An 885-nucleotide genomic window follows, 5' to 3' on the forward strand; every position below is an offset into this window, starting at 1 on the left:
TCACTCTTGGATCGTCTTGCGTTGATCAGGACTTTGGCGCCATTGCTTGACTGAAACATGTTGAGTTCCTGGTTTGAGCTGAATTTCATGCTCGATGCCCTCTCTTACCGAAGGTGTCTCATTCGGAAGTTCCGTGCGAAAAACCTGTATTTGCATACGTACGCAATGTTTCATACGCTGGATTATCCTTGAGAGCTTCCCATCCTTGACTCTTAAAGCGTTCAGCCTTCTCGGAGTCATGGGGGTTAATGACAAAAATTGCTTCAATGTCTTTGTCATGGCGCAACATTCTCAGAAATTGCTGGGACGAAAGTAGTCTTGTCGTTCCATGTTGCCCCTTATGGCCATGCTGTCGATAGTAGTTAAAGATTTCTCGACTTTGTTCTGCACGAGCCTTACGCTGTCCAGCGACAAATCTAACCGGACGTTGATTTGGAAGCCGAATCAGTCAACTCGACGCGAGGAGTAACTAACCCTGTAGTCCAGTCGATATCCGGGTTTTGCTCACGAAGCCATATCATGCCTAAGACAACATCCTTATTCTCCGGGATGGGCATCACCTGAAAGGTTCCCGATGTTAATGGGAAACCTGGTACTTGTAGCTTCATCTCTACGGTTCGGCGTGGACGAAGTACGAACTGGTTATAACCAAGGTCGACTCGCATCATCTCACCTTCAGCGATTTCAAGGTTAAGTTCTTTCACCAATTCTTCGGATACGCCGTTTAGACTGCATCCATTGTCGATGAAAATAGTGACAGATCTCTCTTGACCTGTTTCCTTGAATGCTTTAGCTTCAGCATCCAAATCGCATACAGAGCCCCACTGATGTATCGATTCGCTTCTTTGCGTTTCTGACTAGTACACTGTGGAGAGATGTGGCCAA

This window comes from Plasmopara halstedii, assembly GCF_900000015.1.
Source record: "Plasmopara halstedii genome assembly, contig: Scaffold_287, whole genome shotgun sequence".
NCBI classification, from domain to species: Eukaryota; Oomycota; class Peronosporomycetes; order Peronosporales; family Peronosporaceae; genus Plasmopara; species Plasmopara halstedii.